Source organism: Scleropages formosus, chromosome 8 (genome assembly GCF_900964775.1).
Source record: "Scleropages formosus chromosome 8, fSclFor1.1, whole genome shotgun sequence".
Classification (NCBI taxonomy): Eukaryota; Metazoa; Chordata; class Actinopteri; order Osteoglossiformes; family Osteoglossidae; genus Scleropages; species Scleropages formosus.
The window spans coordinates 25,336,630-25,361,662 of record NC_041813.1 but is presented as its reverse complement, the minus strand read 5'-3'; the positions used below and the strand labels follow the sequence as shown (position 1 = coordinate 25,361,662).

At 41.9% G+C, this 25,033-nt stretch overlaps 1 protein-coding gene and 1 long non-coding RNA gene across 3 annotated transcripts in view; one reads left to right on the top strand and one right to left on the bottom strand.

Annotated features, from left to right (window-relative positions):
- The window catches only part of p3h2 (prolyl 3-hydroxylase 2), a 49,844-nt gene that overhangs the window by 21,796 nt on the left and 3,015 nt on the right, over positions 1–25,033 (bottom strand). The window lies entirely within an intron of this gene.
- On the top strand, positions 3,519–24,364 carry LOC108937369 (uncharacterized). 2 transcript variants are annotated; one of them, XR_001966344.2, is made up of 4 exons: positions 3,519–3,741; positions 3,869–4,055; positions 9,660–9,792; positions 24,123–24,364. It is a non-coding gene; the product is annotated as an uncharacterized LOC108937369 (long non-coding RNA). The 2 variants fall into 2 exon arrangements; XR_001966343.2 differs by lacking the exon at positions 24,123–24,364 and adding an exon at positions 15,402–16,836.

Here is a 25,033-nt window from a genome sequence, read left to right as displayed (position 1 = left end):
CATGGTGTGTACTAAAGAAAGTTCATTACGATATTTTTTGAATGGATAACACAATCTGGACTGTAGAAATGACTGTTATATTTTTCCAGCTGCAAGTGAAGAACGCAGACTGCATCGCATATGTGGTTTGCAGCGATCCCATTTAAAAATATTACTAATCCCTCCTGGTCTTGAACTGATATATAGCTGAAGACAGGAGACGAAGGGTCAAGTGGAGAGATTTCATCTTTTTTTAACACTCACTCACTCACGAAAAAAATCATATTCATCACTTGGTTATTTGGCTGTTTAATGTGGTCCTTCCATTGACACTGGAGGAAAAAAAGATAAATATTCACAGACAGCTACGTGAGAGGCTGCATGAATATGAGTGGGGCCTGCTGTAGATTTAGAGTCTCATTGCTTTTCAATCACATGTTATATAGATTTGAACCTACAGAGACCTAAGCCTAACAGATAAGCCTTGGCAGGAAGGCATGAGAGGTCTGGTATGTTGCATCCAGAGGAATCCAATTCTTAATCTAAGATGTTCTTTCTACTTCATGGGCCTGCTTTCTCAGACCTGCATTACATTAAGAATACTCAAAATGCCATGGTTGTGTCATTGGTGACATTGCAGTTGCATGACTGTAGAAGTCACAAGAAACAAAGTCCTATACCTTCAGGCTGGGTGGGTTCTGGGACCAAAGGGCAATCAGGGCAGCAGGCTTATCTTTATCACATTTTTGCATGTGCTTTTGGTGACTCTTATTAGGTAAACCATTTATAAGTAGGGCAAAGTCATCCATCTCTGGACAAAGATGCTTTGTCTCTGAACCAGGTATCAAGAAGTTACTTCATGCCTTCGTCTCCAGCAGGTGTAACTACTGCAACTCACTGCTGTCCAGAAGCCTTGCTGACATCATCTTCCCCTTCAAATTGTCTAAAATGTAGCAGAAGTTGGGAAATATTGTCATATCACCCCAATTCTCTACTCTACGCATGCATTGGCTAACAATTTTATACCGATGCAACTTCAACCTCCTTCTGCTGACTGACAAAGTACGAAGGGGTCCAGCTTCATCTTATCTCCCCAGTCTCCTCAAAAACTACATGGTAAATTGTGCTCTTAAAAAGCCGTGTTTTAATCTAGCTGTCTGGTACTTCATAATTACTGTGCTCATTGACTTCGCTCTCTTCCTATCTATCCTGGAGTATCACGGCCCTCACACCTGAGCCACCCTGGAAGTTGGCAGCCAAACTAAAGCACTAAACCCCTTTGGGTGCTGCCTGAAGTTAGGACGGGACCACACCAGCAACCTGGGACTGGACTACAGACTAAGCAGTAAAATATAAGTATCAAAGCTTTGTAACGGAAAGAAAAGGTCCAAATATTATTTTTTCAGCGTGAAACACGCACACCAGAAGGAACTAAAAAGGATAGAGGCAAGCCTCCTGATATTGTATTTTCAAAAAAGGATTTCAGAGCTGAGGCCAAGAGCACGTAAGATGTGCCAGTGTCCTCGGCTATAAAACACTTCATTACTGCATACTGTGAGAAATAAAGCAGTAACTTTGAATAGAAGACAGCTGTGTCAAGAACCAACACTGAACACATTTACATTTAATTGTCCACAACCAGGGGGTGCGGTGGCGCAGTGGCGCAGTGGGTTGGGCCACAGCTCTGCTCTCCGGTGGGTCTGGGGTTCTAGTCTCGCTTGGGGTGCCTTGCGACGGACTGGCGTCCCGTCCTGGGTGTGTCCCCTCCCCCTCTGGCCTTACGCCCTGTGTTACCAGGTTGGCTCCGTGGCCCTGTATGGGACAAGCGGTTCTGAAAATGTGCGTGTGTGTCCACAACTGGCTTCTCTAAAGTGTTCAGGAGAACCCAAGCGAGTAATGTAGAAAGTAACAGCTGTCATGGCGAATATAAGTGTCGTGAGTTGGTTGGAGAGGGATTAATGTTTAAACGAGCTGGTTTGCAGGACTGAAGGAGGCAGAAGTGCTCTATATGCTCTTCCGGCATTTATTTCTGTTGTTGTTTTTGGAACTGTTGCTGGTTTTCCATTTCCCTTTTTTCTTGTCTCAATTAAAGGGGTCTATTCTGTGGCCGTTTTGTGTTATTTATGTCGGTTAATGAAAATCTTCATTTGTTATGAGTATGCTGTCTACTGCCTTTATCTTGTCAATGTCTCCACCTTTGGCTTATAAATAGCTGTAATTGGGACTGTAATTAATGTAACTCACACTCCGTGGACAAAAGATGACTTTAAGGAGCAATTTTACTAATAATACTATCAACAGCCTGCCAAAACATCCTTCCTCAGGCAATCGCGTGCATTCCCATCATTACTGAACAGAGACAGTCCTGAAAGGTCAAAGGGCAGCCTTGTCGGGAGTCTCTGAACTGATGCTAAAAATACAATGCATGAGCAATGTTTTAGGAATGGAGCAGGGCCCATCTCTGCAATGCCCTTCACGTACCATGTACAATTATTATTGTACAAGAAAGGCCTGTGAATCACTTTAAAGGAACATGTGTGTTACATTGATGGGGCTCGAGACCCTTCACAATCTGGTATCACCATAGTGTTTACCATGTGTCCCCCGGGCCGGCGTAACCACAAAGCACGGTGTGAGCAGTGCAGCATGAAGGCAGCAGTCAACTTTCCACTCATTTCATCGCTATGTCTGTACATCGTGCAACTGCTGCAGATCTTTATAACATCATAAATGGGTTATGCTCGCGTAATGAAGGCTTCTGGGCGATTGCCCTCTAATGTGGGAAAACAGCCATAGATCAGGGATTATGGCTTCTTTTTATATCCTTCAGGAAAGCGCTCAGAAGTTAAGGAGGGCCAGCAAAGGACTCTCTAATTATGTTGTGGAACTGTACAACATGTATGGAACAGAGGAAATATGTGCTACCCAGCCTTGTAATTAATTTTTCTCTGGTTTCCATAGCTAGTTGTTTTTTTTTTTCTTCAATCTCTCTTACAAAATGGCTGTCATGTACAGTATATCATAAATATAAATATACATGCAGCACTGATGCCTCACAGCTCCAGGGCCTCGTAGCGCAACCCTGCCTTGGACAAGCACTTAATTATAAAGAACGAAGAAACACATCTATACATTGAAAACACTTGAACTTTTGAAATTATTGAAGAAAGGCAAATAAAATTACTGGTAAAGGTTCTTAATTATTAAAACAGTCAGAAATATGCCACCCATTCATCTATCTATCCTACGTGTTGGAGTGGCAAGACCATCAGGCACATTTCTTATATTTATATTTAGTTTATATTTCTATTTTTATTTATTTTTATATTTATAATAATTTATGTTCCTTAAGAGGGCGCCGGTGCGTGACGACGTATGATTGCTGAACCTTGATTTATATTTTTATATATATATATATATAAAAATATATATGTTTATATACGTATATGAGGAACCTCGTAGCGCTACTAGTTTGTTCGTTCTTTTTTTGAGGGTTTAAATAAAGTTTCATGATTTCAACATATAGTTTGTTTGAAGCTGTGCCAATGGTGAAACGGTGTACAACCTACACTGATGTTGTCAGTCTTGCTTTTATTGCCAACTGATTGGGTTTTGGTTTGAGAGAAACCAATTAGAGGAAGGAGGGATGGAACGTATTATAGAAAAGTTTGAGAAGCTTCTGGAAAGGAGTTTTATCGAGTGTTCTAGGTGTGAGGAAGAGGAGGAGTTCGGTTTTTTTTGGGTGCTCTGAAAACAACCAAGGTGAGAAAATATCGTTTTATTTTGTTGTGTTTTGTTTGGAGAGTTGAAGATACGTTTCTGTGTTGATTTGTGTCCAGCGAGACAAGTTTTGTTGGGGAACTCTGAGCCTGAGGGGTTTTCACTTCAGCTCGCGTCGTCGCGTCGAGGCTCAAGCTGCAGCGCCAACGGACGCGGAGAACTCGAGGCGATGGCGCTTCGTGTTCCTGGCGACGCACCAAGTTCCTCGGGCCTCGCTGGAGTTCTCATACGCTCCGGAAACACGAGTGGACGATCCCGAATTTTCTTGGTTGTTGCAGGCAGGGACAGCGGACGAGGTACCGTAAACCGGTGTTTTTTTTTTTTTTTTTCCCCCTCTTTCTTTTTTTGCGTGTGAAGCGGCCATTTTTTTTTTGATCTCGACACCGATCAGGCCTCGGTGGTGTTTTAATAAAGTTAAAATACTCCAAAGTATTCTAGTGTTATTGTAAAGGAAGTTTGAGAGTAGGAAGGTTCTAGAAGTTTCGAGAACCTTCCAGTCTTATGAGTTACGAAGATGTAACTGAAGGTCACGTCACACGTGTGTCGCTATTCCAACTTGCTGTGTGAAGCCAAGTGGGTACGTGAACACTCGCGCATGTCACGTCGTCACAATCTCGTTCCCCTTTCTCGCGTTTGCAGTTCGTCAGTTTGCGTTTTTCATGGTCAGTCCTTGAGCTTTTCGTAAACCGCCCGGTAGTTACGTTGTGCACAGTCACCCCAACCTCCACGTTCCGGAACCGTGCCATTTAAGTTCTATGTTGTAGTTTTCATCTAATGTATAATCTGAAGGGACTTTGGGTTTTTCTATTTACACAATTACAGGGAAAATTTAATGAATTGTGTGGACTGTTACCAAGCTATTATTTGCGTAGGGTTTTAACATTTTCGTTCTTAGAATTTTAGTCCCAGGCCGCAGGCACACCAGGTTAACGGAGAGTGGCGCTATACAGTATATTGTGCGTGCGTGCATATGTGTACATACTGTAGACAGAGGGGAAGCCTGTCTTTGAAACCACAGCAAAGTGTGGAGAAACAAAGCTGGAAATCTGGAGTGTGGAAGTGCTGTTGACATTTACTAATGGAAGTCAATTGCCCTTAGTTTGGGCTCTACATTTGGTTTTCATTCTTCACACAGTGAAACACATGCGGCTCTATTCCGCTATGATTAGGCAAATTTGAGAGCAGAACCAAGGAGCTATGATGCCAGCAGCAAAGACCACAAAGCTAGGCCTAAGTAGCTGAAACACTTCATTGTGTGCGAAGAGGAAAGGAAGACTTGTTGCAATCTGTGTGTGTACTGGGGGAGCAACAGCAGACAGCTGCACAATATTGACCCTTGTTCTTTGTCCAGTTTCTCCATTATACACTTCAGCCCTTGGCAACGCAGTGAGGGCCCAGATCGCTGCTTTTTTTCCACGTCTGATATTTCTGGCATCTCTGCACGATATCCGCTCAGGCTTTTAGTGTGGTGATGGTTCTTCCTAGCGTGTTGTGTTCCTCAACTCATTACTGGAGTATTGGAGCAAGAGCTGGGCAGGGTATCAGCATGAACTGGGTGTACAGGGTGCATGTTTACAGAAGCTATAATGTGGAGTTCAGCCTTTGTATGAAGAATCAAGCATGTGTACACATGAGTAAGACAATGAACTCTGCCCCCCCCCCCCCCCCCAAATGACACACTGTTCTACACATTATTCAGTGCTGTTAAAGTGGTGATATGATTAAATACTTCGATTGTTTGTGTCCATATGTGTGATATAAGTTTACCTAGAGCATGAATGTATGCACTCATTGTATGCGAATGCTGTTCTCACAAATCGTTTTTGGTTTCAAAACTTTGAAAGTTTCGGTCTGGCGGCCGCGTTTTCATTTGTTTCTTTCTGCTTGGAAAGGCTTCGCCTTTGGAGGAGCGACAGCCTGCAGTACCAGACTGAGCTAATACAGCTGGTAACACATCCCCTCATGGAGACTGATGGCAACATGCAGGAAAAATAAAAGGTGTAAAGGTTGATGTCTCCTGAGAACATTAGATGAGATGAAAAGCTGCCGAGATGAAGTATGAACAGAGGCATCAAGTCTTTTACAAGTCTCTCATGCAAAGATAAATTCAGCATTAAAGAAACTGCCTGCAGTAGGAAATGTCACAATGGAAAAAGCAATGTGACCGAGGCATTTCACTTTAGCCTTATTCTTTCCCCACCTAAGTGACCATGTAAAGGATACATCGTCACACTGCAGAATGGACCCATAGAGCCAACACTGTATTCATTCCAGCAAGAGCCACTGACATGTTATAAATATTTAGAAATTCTTCGCCCTGAGAGGTCACAGTACTCAGAAGGGTATGGACCAGACTTCATGATGCTTGTGGAAATAACTAATTGATGAGAAGATGGATTATGGAGATTTTTAAATTAGACATTTAGTGGAACTGTACATTTGTCAGTTGTGCTCATGTTAATCCAAAACACACTTTGAAACCTAAACTGAACATATCCATAGGGTTAGAACAAGATTGTTTGATGTGGATACTCCAGAGATTTGTCTAATCTTGCCTGAGAAAGCAGAAGAGTTTTAGGAGTTATGACTGCCTGCTGGAGCATGTTCCATCATTCTAATCCCAAATACACAGCAAACTGCAAGGAAGTTGTCTGATGCTGTATGTCAGACAGGAGGTTGATTTGAACCCTTGAGCTGTGTTCAAGATAGTTTTTCTGTTTTTGTTGTTCCTGTCTAAAATTTGGCAGCCCATTGTAATTGTTTCTAAAGAAATTACAGGCCAGAAGTGACTGTACATGCCATAACTGCGCAAAATTTTAAGAAAAAATGTAAAATGCAGTGAGACCCCACACACACACACATTTTCTGAACCGCTTGTCCCATACAGGGTCACGGGGAACCGGAGCCTACCCGGCAACACAGGGCGTAAGGCCGGAGGGGGAGGGAACGCACCCAGGAGGGAACCCAATCCGTCGCAAGGCACCCCAAGCAGGACTCGAACCCCAGACCCACTGGAGAGCAGGACCCGGTCCAACCCACTGCGCCACCGCGCCCCCCCACGCACTGAGACTAGTGATCATTAATTTTATGTATTCAGGTGATATATATTTTGGAGGATGCCATGAAACCTCATGGGAATACAATGAGAGAAACTATTTACATGTATGATTCACCCGCATCTTAAGTGTCAGCAAGTGTTAAGCCTCTGCTCTGTGGAAAAAGTCTGAATTTCTCAGCAATTGTTTAATGCGGTGGTTCATTTAACATTTAACCAGTTTTGTTCTTTTAAGCCTTCAACAAATGATGTCAGACCTAAGATAAAATTGTTTGAATCTTAATGTGTGGGAATTTCAAAAAAAAAAAAAAAGAATCGATGGAAGTGGGGAAAACTTAAATCAATACATAAATTCTTATGTCTTTAAATGGAGATTAGGCTAGTGTGAGGTTTTGTTCCTTAATTTTCAGAATTTCATAATTACAGTGCATTTCATTGGTGATCTTGAACAAGATTATCAAGTAAAAATATTAGTTTTTCAAAACAAGTGGTTTACCAAGAAGTATGGTGAGTGCAAATGTAATTTAAAATAAAAAAAAAAAAATCATCTAAACCACATCTATTCGAATAGCAATGTGCACTCTGTTCAGTAACTATCATTGAAATGGACTTGTGCAATAATGGAAAACAATAGGCGGTAAGCTGAGTAAACACTGGCTGCTGTAAAGCATAACACAGACACAGCAGTGACCGAAACAACAAACAGTTCTCCGTGTTCCCAGATTTCTAAGTATTGTTGTTCCTTCAAAACAAAAGTTACGCATCTCAGTGCCTTAACCGGTGTAGTGCTAGAGGGATAATAGCTGAATAACAGGAACAATTTGTCTTCTGAAATGCAATATGGAAAATAATTTTTCTGGCTCTTCTTTCAGTCCAACTCACTTCATGAATGTGAGGCCCAAAGGAATATATGGCACATGAAAGTTATTCCTAACGCAGCACAATAAAGATGGCTTTACCAGAAAGAGTGATGATGTATGCAGCAGACTGTTGCGGGACAGCCAGAATTCAGGGTGCAGTTACCTTCCAACATACGCATTTGACAGAGGGATGTTCTCCTACGCTTCCTGCTCTGCTGAAATCACAGAGGGCATCCTGTATCTGATGTCAGACTCACTGATGGCTGAAATCAGATGTCTAGCTGTAGGAGCTTCTTCATCTCCTTGCAGTTCTAACCACGAGGTGTTAGGACAAGTCAGCTGTGTAGTCTAAGCCACTTTACGTCCTGTGGTTGAAAAGAATTTCCTGGTCAAACAGACTTTCCACACCCCTGTCCGACCAGCTGCAAGTGAGTGAGAACTGGCAAAATTCATTTTAGTGAAAGGTAATATCTTCAGTTCATCTGACCGTAACAAAACAGTTCTCCTTTTCATTATTAAAATTTGCTCCCTGTGGGATTCACAACTCTCTGTATGTATGTAGGTTGACTACATTATCAAAATTAAAGAAAATGCAAGTACAGTACTTGAATACAACTGCTTGATGGCGATATAATTTATAATTCACAAAGTTTCCACATGTGATATGAGCTTTATTTTTTAAAGAACTACTAATCAAAAAAATACTATACAAATAAACACAAAAAGTGGCCTTTAAAAATTAGCAAAGAAAAGTTAAGAACAAACTGAGTAATGCATTATCTCACATGCTGACCCCTTTTGTAATATTTAAAATATAAAATGACAAGGTTAGGCTTTCATAAAGAAATGAGTACATTTTCATGGTTGGTAGTGATGAATGACACAAACTATTAAGTTGGTTCAAAATAACTATTCCTGTAAACCAATGTCCACCGGAAACGTTTACCTAAATCATGTGAAATTAAGAAGGAATCAAAAGTCTTAAAACATTTTAATTTAATTACACATATATGTTGCCTTTATTATGGACCCTGTTCACCCTTCGGTAATTAACTATAGACATGTAAATGTGGCAAACGTGGGGCTGTGGTTTCATAAATAGCACGGTTTCCAGTTGTACGAGACCTGCAGCGCACTGGCACGCTCTCGGAAAGAGGGGAAAGCTGGAAGTGATTGGTCCCAGACATTACAACGGTGTTAACATAATCACTCTCCTGTTTAACAAGATAGATGTATTAGGAATGCATACACACTCATTGCTGATTACCCTTTCATTTTCCGCAGTGGCATTTTTTTTTTTTTTCTTCTTTTCTGCGAAAAGTACATTCTGACAGCGCGTCTTAGGGGGCTGGCAGCGTCACCATGTTAGAACCCTTAGACTACAGTTGATTTACAATTTCAAAGAAATATGAGATGTTTTTCTTGCTTCATTTCCAGTCATGGGACATTAAAGATACTGCTCAGTTAAGTGAGATTATTTAAAATATTTACAAATACTATGTCCGAGTCAAAGAAATAGTTTGACAAATATTAATTCATGTTTTAGTTTATTCAGTCTGGAATGGGTTAACACTGACAGTATTTACCTGACTTTTTCCACACTCATCATTTAGAATTAAACAGTATTTAAATTGAATATCAGGATCTAGACTGAAAGAGATCCTGCCAGAAAATAGAAAGGACTCATGCTAGTTTGAGTTTCTTATCTTGCAGGGTTGATGAACATACCTTATATTTACACTGTTTGGCATCAATTAAAGTCAGGACATAATATATTATGGAAAACGTACTATGGTGAGGGACAGACTGAAAGGTGCCCATGCCCCGTCAGAAAACCCACCCCACCAGACATTCCGAGAACTGTGAAACTGAATCGCTATGTTTCTGCTCCAACAAAGAAGTCTGGGAAATCGATCAGCTCTGAAGCCACCACCTGACACCCAGCTTAAGGAGTGAAAAGGTCATTTGTTGTGCTGTTTTGTCAGAACCCTCCAAGGCCTCCGGAAGTTGCAGATGGCACTGCACCCGATCCATTCCCTTGGTACAGATCTGCACAAGGTCCGTGGACAGAAAGTGCTGCCCACCCATGAGACAACTCCCTCCTCCTGCTACATAGATGTGAGTCAGCATGAAAAATCTCGTGTTGCCCTGCGTCTGGAACAACTACTCAGTTTACTAATGTGCTGATAGAAGGTGGAGAAATCCCACATTTTAACCTACCAAGAACAAACTGTGTGATGTTTCCATGTGGTGCTTTTATGTGTTTTTTGTTAAGTTAAAAAAAAAAAACTTAATTCCTTAACCTTAAGCCTATACCGTGTAACTTAAAGTGCCAAAAATCTGGCAAGAGCACACACAAAATAAAGCACACAAAGCTCAAGAAGTACAAATACACATATTGTTCAACACAGGAAGGCAGTTTTCAAAAGCATTCAGTTTAATTTCAGAGAAGCTCTTCCAGTCTCGTCTGTCTGTCTGACAGACTTTCACCATGTACTCAGACGTAGTCTTGTCAAACGAAACTATCATAATAGTAAAACCTAACGCCTCTTTCAATCGTGACCAGAGGCAAGATGAGGTTTGTGCTAAACTGCTCGGACAACAAAAAACACTCAAGGCAAAAAGCAACATTTACATTTAATTGTTGCTGAAAAAACATTGAGGACTCAGGTCTGCTGAGTTAAGTAGATCAATATCACACTTCATAGCACCAGAACAGTATTAGTTAATGATATCCATTTTATGTTGCATTTGGAGGAAAGCACCTGCTAAGATAAAAAGTCAACGTAAATAACGTAAGTCATGTCATTCATAACGATATTGTCTTCTAAGAGAATGCTGTGCACTTACTGACAAGTGTTAGTATAAGTTTTCTTTGCACCTCACATGTACAGGAGAATGTGCACATTGTGGAGTTAGGGAACTTTGTTAACCCCATCTGAAGCTGTCACAGAGGGTTGTTGAAATGTCTGGTCTCACAGAATTTTTTATGGGAGTGACCAGATGTTTTGTTGGAGTTACAACTTACATTTATCTGTAAATTGGGCTGCAAGCAGTGTAGCATAGTGGTTAGGACTCGTTGGATTTTGGAAGCTGCACACTGAAATCCCAGTTCCTGCTGTAGTACCCTTAAGTGAAGAACTTACCGTGGAACTACTCCAATAATAATTACTCGGCTGTGTAAATGAGAAAATAACATTGTAAACTACTTTGGAGAAAGGCAAATTAAAATTTTTAAAAAGAGTATATGTCTTATACAGGAAACTGGTACTTATTTTAGAGCATACAGGAGGTCAGTTTGATAAATGAACAGCCCAGTATTCATTTCTGCACTGTACACCATCGCTGTAACCCAGAGGTCTCTGAACACCACCACAAAAACAGGAGGTAAAATACAAACTGAGGGTGACAGAGAAAGTGTTTTACAAATATTAGGAAGGAGTGGGGCCTGCAAGTGAGAACTGCAATCTAACAGGGTGCATATATTCTCTCTGAAGCCAGAAGAAATGTAGAAGGACAGGGAGGGCAACACTGTCCTGAGATATGGAAATATGAAGGATTTTAAGGATGAATAAATAATGGAAGTCTCCAGGGCTTTGCAAAGGCTTGTCACACACTGTACGCTGCCGCCAGCCCACTGAGGTTGGCCCACCTGTTTCTGCAGTGACTAATTCTGTTCTCAACTTTCCCCATTACACACCAACTCTGCTATGCTTAATACCATGGTGTGACCACAATTTTTTTTTTTTTTTAATTAGTGACTTGACATGGAAAGTATCAACCTGTGGGTTCCATACACAGATTATTGCAGATGTCACCATATGATAAATGTGGGAATGAAAGGGATTGACTACTTTTCCCTTGCAAAGTTATTCCAGGGGTAACTAACCTTACCATGTTACATCTATACAAGTGTACTTGTTGACATGGTTGTATTTTGCATTTTATTAAGCTGATCTTACTTTCAATTTTCCCCTGGGATTCCATTTGATCAATGAAGACAGGAAGCGATGTGGTAATTAAAATGTTGAAAAGGTAGACCCTGAATCAGACCAAAAGGCATCAGAGATACTTTGGAATAAATGACAAATTTAATTTCTGACAGATAGAAATGTAATACCTGGTGCCATTTGTTCCCCAGTGACACAAATAGCCATGCGGTGTATCTGCTTCAGGTTTTGAATTTGTATGGGACAATGAGGTATTCAGGTGTGAATTAAGCAGAACTGCCTCTTTAACAGTAATATGTCCCTTGTTGTGACTTTGAAAAACCACATGGACCTCAGCTTCTCAGCTCATAAAAATTCTTTACTGATGAAGAGACCTGGAGTCGTGTAATAGTATCCCAAAGCATGTCTCGTTGACAGTGTTAATGCTTTTAGGTTATTAAGTAACCCATTGAAAAGGTAATCTGTTAATATTTAAACGAGTAACTGCAGAAAGATTTATTTTATTTATTTATTTATTTATTTATTTTACCTGCCCTAAAACAAACAAACAAAAAAAACTTAAAACATCTTTACTTCCCACCGAGACTGAAATGATTAGGGTCAATTCTATGAGTAGTGGCATGCATATCAAAGCAGTTTACCATGATAAACTATTATTATTTGGTGCTAAATTGAACTGGAACAGAGGAAACATTGTAATATTGACATTATTATTAATACTATTACTACTAATAATAATAATAATATTAGCACCAATAATAATCAAAGATGGGTTGCAGAGACACACACAACCTCATATTGGTCAACAGGAAAGGATACTCTGTGTGTGTGCATGTGTGTGTATGTGTGCACAAATAGCATAAGAAAAAAGTATGTATCTCTCGCATGCAAAATGCATTATGCTTCCACTCATCCCTAAGACGTTCCAAGTAATGTTTGCCAGAAGTGAGAAATAAGCTTGTTTGTTTATATTAGTTCTGACAAAAATGTTTAGCCTGAGAACAAGAAAGGGAAGAACTTTGTGCCAAAGTCCTTTTCCCCTGAGGTATAAAAAGAGAGACAGACTGCAAGATGAAAACAGTTTCCAGGGAACTACTTAAAGCTATTGTGCAATGAAGGCAGAAGTGGCTCAAGAACACAGGTTCAAATGGACCATCTCACTGTGAAGGCCCACACATGGCCAGGCACTTATTTCCCCTCATCAGAGCCATCTGCCGAAGGCAGGCCCACAAAAGTACGACTTGACCAGGCCTTACAGGATCAGAAAGTGTCTTGTGGAAAAAAGTTGATAAATGTAACCTGCTTTTTACATTTGCATTTTACTCCTCTCAGTATTCTGAGAGTTTAGCTTGATGTTTATTCGAAACGTACGCAGGTTGGCCTTGGCTCGTTTATCTACATCTTTTTGATGTCCTTCAGCACCAAAAGTTTAGCACTGCTGAATATAAAGTACTTTAATTGAACAAGTGATTGACAGTTTCATTCAATTAAAGTTACAGCTGAAGGAAAAATTAAGTTTACATTACATCTTTTTAGCTGATAAATTTCTCTAAAGTAAAGTGTCACATTAAGGTTAGAATTATTAACCTGTTTATACAGCTGGGTAACTTTACTGGAGCAATTCAGGGTAAGTACCTTGCTCAAGCGTACTACAGCCAGGGGCAGGGATCAAACCTACAACCTTCAGGTCCAAAGGCAGTGGCTCTAACCACAACACTACCAGCAGTCCCATGTAAAAGTTTGTCTGTGTTTTTTTTTTTTTTTTTTTTTTTATTTTATTTTTTATTAAATGGCATTTAGCTGGGCGTGTGAAACAGGGAATTGTGGTATGTACACGTTCCCCTAATGATGTCATACAAGATGAGAGACTAAGTTTTAACATGATTTTAACAGATTAAATGAACAGAACTTGAAGGAACTGTGAGAAAACATGGTCAGATAGAGGTGTTGCTGTTAGTTTACTCTGATGTCCACTGAGAAAAAGCTGTACTGCTTTCAGAAAATAACTAAATTACAACTGCTTTAATGGGATTACACTTTCACCCAGCAAAAAGGCAAAACAGCTTCTCAGTTTAATGATTTTCCTCGTTAAAACAGCTCTATATTAAGGCTAAGTATACAGAAGGTCCACATTGTAAAATTAAATCTGCAGCCTGTTGATCTCAAGCCCAGTTCCTTAACCAGAAGATATGCACTTCAATGTATAAAAGAGAACCACACACAAAGATGTGACCCACTCAGCACTGGAGAAAGTGTTGGGTGGCATTTTCCAAACTTGGGATTTCCATTTAGATTCATAGAAAACGGCCAAAGTGCAACCACATGCCAAGAATAAGCCTTAGAGAGGATTTAAGAAAAAGTCTGCCTATACAGTATGTTGCTATGGTAACCACAATCAAGAAATTGAAGAAAAATACCAGGAGGAGCAAAGGCAACAGGAAGCTCAAGTGAACTATGGGGGGACAGAGCAGATGTGTTTGGTCATGAACCTCCCCACTAAGTAGGAGCAGATTTGTCCATCGCCCCTGATGCTCACTTCATTGATCATGCAAGCCTCCAGCATGGTTGTTTCAAGCCTCCTACACTACTATTCTGCCCATTTTTACAGAGAACTGGACACAGCTACTGGAAACATTAATTTCTGTTCCCTATAAATTAAAGTGGCCATCGTGGACTAGCCAAGCTGCATCTGTAATCCCTGCGCCAAAAACCACACTGTTCCGTCAACATGTATAGTGTTGTGATGGTGAGCCAAAAACACTGCAAAATAGATGTTCTCTTATAGAGGGGAGAGCCTCTAGATGAGGGGGATGGGAGTGCAGCCACACAGAGAATTTCGTCAGCACTCCTCCATGTGCAATAGCCCAACGTGCTGCATTCCACCAATGTACAACTGTTTCCCCAGACAGCAGGGCTACAAAATTAACATTAAAAAGGCATAAAAGCATTCGTTATGGCCACTCTGTTCAACCTCATGTCGTATATGCAGCATCTTCAAAGCTCATTTACATACAGATACATGTGTAGACTTTAAGTGTGCTGTGACATCTGCAACATACCCTCCCATTGACTTTTTCACCAGGGATGAGATTAGGAAGGAAGAAATACTGAGCATTTAATGTAAAAACCACACATTCCAAGTCACTTATAACGCTGCTTAAATAAGGCTGTAAAATTTATAGGGACTTTCTAACAAACTTTTAGGCATTCATTATTACTGTCATTACTAATAGGTTACAGAGGTGTTTGGAAAACTGAAACATATGAAGGAGCTACACCATCTTCTCTAGGTCAGCTATGGCCAGTACTGGGCCCAGGCCCCTACTGGTATTACCATCTGGGAAGTGGACCTTTGGAGAACCATCAAATGGACCCTGTGCAATAATAATTTGGAGGCCCCTTGCACAAATATGATATTTATGGATATGGCAGAAAGTAGACTTCCAGGGTTCTACCAAATACCTGATTAACTGATCAATTGCTTTTAATATCTGACCTTTTTCATGCTCACAAGAGCATATTTTGTGTGGACCTGCTGATTTAATGAAAAGGTGATGTGAACAGACACACTACTGACTTTGGAGAACAACAGGTAGACTGTCAGGCCCCCCGTCTCGGACGGTGGCACGGAGGCACAGCGGGTAGTGCTGCTATGAAGCAGTGCCTGGGTGGTGCGAGAGGTGGTGTGTGTGTGTGTGTGAAGTTTGCATGTTCTTCCCATGTCTGCCTGGGTTTCCTCCCACAGTCTAAAAACATGTTGTTTTGCTTGACCATTAGCTGCGAAGAGGGATGTGCATCAGTGACTTCTTGGCATGATCTCCTGGATACCAGTGGCCCCTGACAGAAGTGGGGGAGGAGACCTTCCAGGCTTCAACAAACAAAAACCGGATGTATGCTCATTAACCTATTGTTCATGGCTGAAGTATAGAGGTTCCAATCTAGGTTTGTTTATGATCATGTCCCTGCCTTTAAATCTTGTTCCTATTGTCTGGAAGTAAACACATGCTTTATTGGCCATTGCAATATGATACAGGTGGTTACGACACACGCTTATTAAGTACTGGCTTGATATGTTTGCATACATGAGATGTGAAGGTATCTTGTTTCCATTGCTTTTGTCATATGACTGCATACAAGTGGGATTTCAGAGGTGCAAGTTGCTTTAAAAAAAAAAAAAAAGGGCCTGCAAAATGAATAAATGCGAATTTCAGTCTTAATACTAGGCAAATTACTTTTAGTCTTAAAAACAGAATAATTTTAATACTAACCAAGTAGAAAGCAGTACCATCCACCAGTCAGCATCTGGCATTGTTTCTGAATTCAACATTGTATAAAAAAATTATATTTTGTTACCCAGATGTACTTTTAAACTATGCCCCACACAACACATTGTGATCAGAGGTTTATGAAATCAGACATAACTTTCGCATTCTTAACGGGACATGCTGCACGTCACAAATACAACAAATAAGAGCTCTAAAATAAACAATATGGGCTTTTAAAAATAAGTAAGCAAATAAATAAATAACATTCCTAAAACAGGATGTGGGCTAAGACAGAGCTTTTTTTTTTTCTTACAGGCTTTGCTTTCCAAAAAAACAAGTGGGGATGAGCCTTTCTGAGATAGCCTAAAACAGGAATCAGTTTCCACTCACCCATGTAAACTCGCCCTTCTCAAGCACAGCATGTGATTAATTTGTTTTGCTATGGAGTTTACTCTCTTCTGATTTAGCAAATGCAGTTATCCAGAGCATTTCCGTATGTAGGCATGAGTAACACTCATTTCGTACATTATGTACTGAATGTCTTGTGTCTTTTTCATGGCTACAGTCGAATTACCAGCATTCTGGAGGTTATGATTATATTACCTGCTGTGGAATATGCAGCAGTCAAGCAGTAGTAGTGTCTCAGTACTTTTGTAATTCACTTTCCATATGGCATTCTTGGTAGAAAATGAAGAGAACAGCTGTGAGAACATTTTACACTGAAAAGTATTTAAGAATAAGCCCATTCCTGCTCATGAATGCAAGAACCATGAGTGCAAGTAATATAATTCAAGTTATTCTAGAGAGCCCCAGATGTCCTAGATCAAGACATGTGAACAAGTTTACTCAAGCACTAAACAAGCAGTCACATCTTCACTCTTACACTCCCAGAGCATCCCTTCTATAGACAATATATACTAATGTTTAAGAAAATACATCTTACCCCTCTGCTCACCCCAGAAATACAGTGAGAAATGTCTTTTCTACTGAATTCATCCATCCATCCATCCATCCATCTTTCTCCGCTATCTGGGGCCAGGTCGCGGGGGCAGCAGTCCGAGCAGAGTCCTCCAGACTTCCCTCTCCCCGCACACCTCCTCCAGTTCCCCTGGGGAAACCCCAGGGCGTTCCCAGGCCAGGCGGGAGACATAGTCTCTCCAACGTGTCCTGTGTCTGCCCCGAGGCCTCCTCCCAGTGGGACATGCCCGGAACACCTCACCAGGGAGGCGTCCAGGAGGCATCCGGAACAGATGCCCGAGCCACCTCAACTGGCTCCTCTCGATGCGGAGGAGCAGCGGCTCTACTCCGAGCTCCTCCCGGGTGACTGAGTTCTTCACCCTGTCCCTAAGGGTGCGCCCAGCCACTCTGCGGAGGAAACTCATTTCTGCCGCTTGTATCCGCGATCTCATTCTTTCGGTCATGATCCAGAGCTCATGACCATAGGTGAGGGTAGGAACGTAGATTGACCGGTAAATTGAGAGCTTCGCCTTATGGCTCAGCTCCCTCTTCACAACAACAGACCAGTGCAATGACTGCATTGTGGAACACCGCTTCCCCCCTCTGAGTCGATTTGCCGGAATCTCTTTGAGGCCGACTGAAAGTCTTCTTCCATGGCCTCACCGAACTCCTCCCAAGCCCGAGTTTTTGCCGCGGCGACTGCCAGAGTCGCGTTCCGTTTGGCCCGTCGGTACCCGTCAGCTGCTTCAAGGGTCCCATGAGCCAGCCAGGCCCGATAGAACTCCTCCTTCAGCTTGACGGCATCCCTTACCTCCGGTGTCCACCACGGTGTTCGGGGATTGCCGCCGCGACAGGCGCCGGAGACCTTATGGCCGCAGCTCCGAACCGCCGCCCCGACAATGGAGGCGCGGAACATAGTCCATTCAGACTCGATGTCCCCCACCTCCCTCGGGACCTGGTTGAAGCTCTGTCGGAGGTGGGAGTTGAAGACCTCTCTGACAGGGGCCTCCGCCAAACGTTCCCAACAGACCCTCACTATACGTTTGGGCCTGCCAGGTCTGTCCAGCTTTTTCCCCCGTCATCGAATCCAACTCACCACCACGTGGTGATCAGTTGACAGCTCAGCCCCTCTCTTCACCTGAGTGTCCAAGACATATGGCCGAAGATCAGAAGAAACGACTACAAAGTTGATCATCGACCTCCGACCTAGGGTGTCCTGGTGCCAAGTGCACTGATGGACACCCTTATGCATGAACATGGTGTTCGTTATGGATAAACCGTGACTAGCACAGAAATCCAATAACAACTCACCACTCGGGTTCAGATCGGGGAGGCCGTTCCTCCCAATCACGCCCCTCTAGGTGTCACTGTCACTGCCCGCGTGGGCGTTGAAGTCCCCCAGTAGAACGATAGAGTCCCCAGTGGGAGCGCTTTCCAGCACGCCCTCCAGGGACTCCAAAAAGGCCGGGTACTCTACACTGCCGCTAGGCGCATAAGCACAAACGACAGTGAGAGACCGTTCCCTGACCCGAAGGCGCAGGGAGATGCCCCTCTCATTCACCAGGGTAGACTCCAACACATGGCGGCTAAACTGGGGGGCTATTAATAAGCCCACACCTGCCCGCCGCCTCTCACCCTGGGCAACGCCAGAATAGTGGAGAGTCCACCCTTGGTCGAGAAGAGTGGTTCCAGAACCCAAGCTGTGAGTGGAAGTGAGCCCGACTATATCTAGACGGTATCTCTCAACCTCTCGCACCAGCTCAGGCTCCTTCCCCGCCAGTGAGGTGACATTCCAAGTCCCAAAAACCAGAGTTGGCGCCCGAGATTTGGGTCGGCCAGGCACTCGGCCCCGACCACCGCCCAAATCACAATGCACCGGCCCCTTACGGTCTCTCCGGTAGGTGGTGAGCCCACCGAAGAGCGGCTCCACGTCGTGGCTTCGGGCTGAGCCCGGCCAGGCCCCGTGGGCATAGACCTGGCCACCAGGCGCTCGCATGCGAGCCCCCCCCCAGGCCTGGCTCCAGGGTGGGGCCTCGGTGACTGCATACCGGGCGGGGTAAACGAAAGCCTTGGTTTTAGTTTCTTCATAAGGGGCTTTTGAACCGCACTTTGCCTCGTCTGTCATCCAGGACATGTTTGCCATGGGAGACCCTACCAGGGGCATATAGCCCCAGGCAACATAGCTCCTGGAGTCATTCAGGCACTCAAACCCCTCCACCACGGTAAGGTGGCGGTTCACGGAGGGGCTACTGAATTCATGGTGTTTTTAATCGTAGTACAATATATGTTTATATATTTTACATGTTCATGCATTTTAATGCTGCCACATTTTCCATACTGCTGACACTCGTACAAACTGCATACTCACAATATTTTTGTGGGGTTATTTTGTGCAAGTATTACCACATACAAGCCTCTTGGGTACCTAATATTATTAAGAAGGCATTGATGACAGTTTCGGGGTTAAGGTCTCGGGTCAGGAAACGTGCCAGGAAAACTGTTTTCAGAATTATACATTAGGTTTTTCAGAAAATGCAATGCTTAGACAATGCAGATATTGTACTTTCCATTTTACTCACCAACTAGGTACCCTACCCAGTTCTAGTTGTGTAAATGCAGCACACAGTTGAATCGCTATTTGAATCAGGCCGTTTTGAGATAAGGTGTGGAGAGACAGTTTTTACACAGTAGTGCTTAGCTGATTTATTTCCATGAGGGTGGAAAAAGTAAAAATGAACTTATGTACATGCTGCAGAATACTATTTTACTACACACACATAGCAAACAGCTCTTTGAGAACATAGGAAGGAGTGTATTGCATTTAAGAAAATATATCCACCCGCTACAAAAAACAGAAAACAAAATAAATTTTACAGAAGCAGTACACCGAGAGGTGCTCCAACTCCCAGTACACGGCTTTGTGAGACAGAACAGATGCTGGCTTGGTGTCACGTTCTTCTTTTTCCACTAAGACGACGTCCTTTTCCCCGCACTGCCAGATAAAGCCCAGAGTTCTTCGCTCCTCTCATTCCGAAGCTGATTAACATTCCTGAAACCCAACTGGCACAAGAAACCGCACTGCGCTGCTTCCATACGCACAGAGACATGAGGCTAAGACAAGTGTGGTGGCGGCTTTAGGATTAAACTGCTGGGTACCTTGATCTCATCCTCCGCATAAAAAAGGTCAGGATCCACGCATGCATAAAAGACACGGATCTAATCTGGCACTAGAATGAAGCATCAGTGTGAGACAAAGACCCCTGGGAGAGCCTAATAAAGGAAAGAAAAGCTCAGCGTTAAATGCTATACAGTTAAACAGGTTCCGTCCAATAACTTTCAGCTCCCGTGCCCCAGTGGTGCAACGAATACACAAACAAGACCTCAGGACTGAGCAACGAAGTGGAAAATCCTGTAAAGTCTTCACAGCCATGCCTTTTCTTCACACCACCAATATCATTTCCTTAACAGGATTTAACCAACATGTATATAAAACATCTCCAGAGTCTCAGCAACCTTTAGCCAGCATCATGCTCCTTCAAATGAACGGTCAGTACAATGTAGCCTACAGCAAAATATTTGTTCATAATCCATTATGGCAAATACAGTTTAAAGAACCAGTCCCATATTCCCAGCCTTAAGAACAGTTAGCTAAGACACATGCTTATGAGTCCCCTATAAAAATTTTCATACAACTAAAACTGGATTTATCTGTAAATATTACAATTTTTTTAAACGGCTACTGATTACACTGAATCGCTTAACATGTATGTGTTTAAATGAAAATGCAAATATTTTGATGATTAATGCATTTTTTTTTTTTAAATTTTAGAATTAATTCACTAAAAATGCACCTACAAAACTGAAAGTTGTCAACATGGGTTTGGCATTTTAGTTACACCAACAACTTTCAAGAATGTAAAGAACACAAGAGGCATGATTCAACAGGCATTTTTATCTGTCTCATATCTAAGCACACTACCCTAGCCTGCTGGTACATTTTCAACTTGAAATGCAGCTGCCTTGCTGTTAATAAACTCTAACGTTTTTGTGACTACTGCAACTATCAACGCTCTCCTTCACAAAGTGTACCTTACAGCCCCAGAGGTACATATGTCAATAAACCTTCTTCTAAAACTGGACCTCACACTAAAATAAACAGAATATAGCCTCTGATTACCCCACACTTCTCCACCTTTAGTGATCCATGCCAACACATCACTGTAAGCTATTCATTTAACTGTCGCTTTTCTCCAAAGCAACTTACCCACAATGATTTACTCATTTATAGAGCTGTGTGATTTTTATTATAGCAATTCAGGGTAGGTAGCTTCATCGAGAGTACTACAGCAGGGGTGGAATTCAACCTGGGTTCCGAGTCCTTTGAACCCAAAACTTGGATCAGGATAAACTGCTACCTGAATGATTCATGTTGGATGTCTTTGCTGTTGCTCATGATGAATAAGACTTAACAGGTAGCTTGGAGCCAGAGATGTAAGGTACTCTTCAGGCACATACCATCATAAAGTACTTTTCTCCATGATGAAATCCTGTCCCCTGTAAGGGGTGCCTGTCTCCATGTTAAATGCATTCATGATAGTATTGTGATGAGCAAAATTTTAACCTGAAGGTTGTAAGTCCAAGTCCAAGGTGTCATTTGTCATAGAAAGGGACTTGCATTTTAATTTCGCCACTAAAGTATTTGACTATATTAGTTTGTAAAACTGAGGAGCTACAATAAAATGAACTGTTATATGTTTGCTACTTTATCTGTTCAGCTGCTAGGGTAGTGTTAGCGCTACTGCCTTCGGACCTGAAGGTTGTAGGTTTGAGCCCTACCTGTGGCTGTAATACCCTTGGTACTTACCCTAAATTGCTCTAGTAAAATTACTCAGCTGTATAATTAAGTAAATAATTGTAACCTCAACTCCGTAAGTTGCTTTGGTAAAAAGCATCAGCTCAATGAATAAATGTAAAAATGTTACTTATGAAATGGCATTGAGCACACAGGAGATCAGGGAAGAAGTGAGTCCAAAAGACTTCTGCCTGCTTGACAGCCCAGAAATATCCTCCACTATCAACATGTGAAAACTTTGTGACATTTGGCTGTTATACAGCCAAAGTGGGATGACATGAGTAATAGGAAAAACAGATTGGGGGGGGGGTTCCACTCAAATATGCAGTTCTGAACATTCTTGACTGAGGTCCAGTTTGGTATGGGAAAGCAAACTGGAAACAGATATCTTCTCAGGCTCAAGTCCATTACGGTACACTCATAGCATCAGCACAACACCACCGGAAAGACAGATGGGGGTGCTTGCTGTAATAGCCCAAATGCGGCATGTACAGGGGGCACCCGATCTACTCTCTGGAGAACCACATTTCCATCTGAGAACTTTCCATGTTGGCTGGGGAATAAGACCACTCCATTGTTAAATCTTGTCCTCATTCCATGAGGCCTATCTGGCTCATAGCCCAGAACGTCACTTTTTTGAAAAGATGGTCAAAAAAATTCTGAAATGCTTAGAGGGTCTACAGCTCTGCTGTTTATAAAGAGGCCCAAATGTTCATAGTTTTTAAATGAGAACTGCTTAATTTGATCCCCAAGCTTCAAAAGTGCTACCCTTTCAATTGGACCGGGCAAAAGGAGAATTTTTAAAAAAAATTTCTTCCAATGACTTGACTAAACATAGAGGAACAGCCAGAGTCAAGAGGTCCAAAAAGTTCCTTAACCAGCCAAGTACAACTCAAAATTTAATCAGTCAGTCCATCCATCCATCCATCCATCTAGTGTGTTCATCAGATAACTGCAATTTAACCCTGAGCTTCTTGAAATACTTCTTTGCCATCTTTCTCTGCTATTCTTACAATGTTCACCAAGGTTCTGAACGTTCAAAGAAGAAAATGTTAAAATATTAACAAATCCACCGTTCAAAGAAGAAAACATTAAAATATTAACAAATCCAAACTAACAATAACACAATGTGCAGTCTATTTACAGCAAGTTCATGTCCCAGACTTGTGAGTTCATGCAAGCAACCGGTGAGGGCAGAGCAGGAGTCACCTCAAGCAGGACGTGACACACACCATGCTCCAGGGCACTGGGTGTGTGCCACTGGGTTCTGTTTAAGTCTTTGATCTTGCTGTGGTTTTTGGGGTGTGGAGCCAGAAGGAACCAGTATGATGACCAGGTAATAGCCGCTATGTGGGCTCAGTTCAGCAGTAGCATAAAAATCAGTCTTTCATGCATGAACAAGGTGCAGCTCTCTTCCGTAAGGACAGCAAACAAGCTCCGCTAGAAAAACAAAATATTTGCCTTAATTTAACAGAAAGAAAACCGATGACGCACGGATCTTCTTGGCTGGAGAGGTCTTTAAAGCCTGCAGGTTCTGTGTCCAGTACAAAGGCTCCCGTTGTGACTGCGGCTGCTTTGGGAGGAGGGCATGTGATGCAGGAATGTTAAATGTTGAAAACACCTTCCATCAAATACTCTGATGTCTACTCAATAGGAGGCCAAACTGGAATGCTTCAGATCTCATAATACACTGTACCTGTTGTGGAGTTAGTGGTGGGCCACAGATGTTCAGTACATTTGTATCACATAACTTAAATCGAGTGAAAATTTTACAGGTTTTTTTTTTCTTTTTTCTAGTTTGTTAGCTACTTAAGTACTTTGGTTACTTAAAGGCAACAGTCCATACACCTCAGCAACAGCACTTCCTCCTCCATCTCTGGCTGCCCAAAGTACGCAGGACCTCGGTTTTGTTTCCAGTGTGGTTGAATGGGCTCCCTCTTGTCTCTCAGCACTGCTGGATCTGTCTCGAAACATCCTTCAGACCCACTTCTCTCCTGATTTCCCACCTGCCCTGTACATTTGCATCACAGCATATTTCAAGACTACTTCTGTATTTCCTATTGAAAGCAGATCAGTATGTAGCTACTTGTTCATCGCTTCGGAGAAAACAGTCTGCTAAATGACTAAATGGAAATGTACAGTTACATACATCATATGCCTTTTACACTGGTGAAATTGTTGCATCACTTGTTAAAGATTTTGGTGAATCCATTGTCTCCTCTCAAAAGATGAGCAAACGTCGGCTGTCTAGACACATGCATTGTTTCTTTATAACTCTCACACACAGGTCTCGGCATTCAGAACAGTCAAATGGCTAAAACACCATGGCCTTCAGCTATATGTACGTGCTTTCCGCATTACACACTGTAATCGCTGATAATTGTGCAAATGAGTCATGATTAATTATTTGTCCCTGGGTTATAGGAGTCATTCCGAAAGGTCCTGCATGAGCCATATTTGAAACATCAGTGACCACGTTGACGAATGATGACTTGGAAGCCGATGAGAAAAATCAGATCAGTGCCCTCAGACATGACGTGAAAGGAAAAAGAGAGTAAATGAAGAGCCGAAAGTACTGCTCAAACATTGTGTTTTCTACCATTAAACAATTTACGCTCACACATTGCATTTCTGTTAGACTGTCTTGTTCATTTTGATATACAAGTACAGGAATGTCTCATAAAACTGATAGCAAGATTTGTTTGGAATGTTCCAAAGATATCATGTAAACAACATGAAACAAATTATATACGTATATAGACAGAAGACATCGACATTTTTTTCTTTTTTTTTTTTTACATTCTACTGTAGTTACAATCAGTGTCTACTGGTCTGTGCAGGTTTGGGCTTTTCCTTTACCCTCAGTTTGGAACAGTCTTTACTTTGACCTGTGAGTGCACTGGATTTTTCCATGGACACTTCCAGGAAGCATCTAATCAAAAGAAGCTCTCCAAGATGATTAGGGAATTATTACCTCGGTCTCAGTCACCTGACGAATTTAGAAGGCTTCCATCCTGCGATTATTATGCATTGAAACCTTTGTACATACAAAATACTGATCTTGGTCAATTGCCATCGAATTAACGCTATAAAGCAAAAACTTGGCCACAAAAGTCAGCAAATACTACATTTTAAAAAACCAAATGAAACGTAATAACTTGAAATACAACTTATTACACCACTACCAGCATTTTGTAAGGTCTGCAAAGCATCAACTCACCTTGCCATTTAAACTGATTTTGTTACTTACAATTATTAACTTGTGGGGTTATATGCAGGTGATGGAAAAAGCCCATATAACCTATTTTAATACATCTTCAGCATAATAAAAGAAT